The following is a 654-nucleotide window of genomic DNA, read 5'->3' as shown; positions in this document are numbered from 1 at the left end:
GATTTGCAGAGATCTACTCAAAAGGGTGGGCTAATACCTAGTGATTGTTATATAACAGGGAAAGCATATTAATAGCAGGAATAATTCCTAAAATAAATTTCCCCTGGGCCTTGCCTATGGAGCAAATCTGTCACAGATTATAATTATAAAAGTAGACTATTTCAGGAAGATCACCTGCCAGTTATTAGTGTGTCCTATGATGCCTACTGACAGTGGTTTTTAGTTTGTGCAAAAGGCCTTTTTCCAATCAGTTTTCTGTTATCTTTTGAGTTATCTCCAGCAATTGGAACCTACTTATACCTTGAAAAAAATTAACTTTCATAACATTTTTAATATTTGGGACCAGCTGGTTGACCAAAGGAACATCTTTTTAGCAACTGACTTTAATCCTTCTAAAAAAAGGTCCTAGTAAAAAATTGTGTAATGTCTCCTTGGTTTGTATTGGACAGAATGGAAATTCCAGTCTGCATTGTCTGGCAGAGATGCCCCTGCCTGTCCTGTGGGGTGGTTTCTCTACCTAATGTTGTGTTTTGAATTTTTCAATTCCCGGGATCACTGGCTGAAATAGAGAAGGTAAGAAGGTAAGTCATTTTAGCCATTCTGACTGGTGTGAGGTGGAATCTCAGGGTTGTTTTGATTTGCATTTCCCTGATG

Source organism: Mastomys coucha, chromosome X (genome assembly GCF_008632895.1).
Source record: "Mastomys coucha isolate ucsf_1 chromosome X, UCSF_Mcou_1, whole genome shotgun sequence".
Lineage (NCBI taxonomy): Eukaryota > Metazoa > Chordata > Mammalia > Rodentia > Muridae > Mastomys > Mastomys coucha.
Note: the sequence above shows the minus strand (reverse complement) of the source record.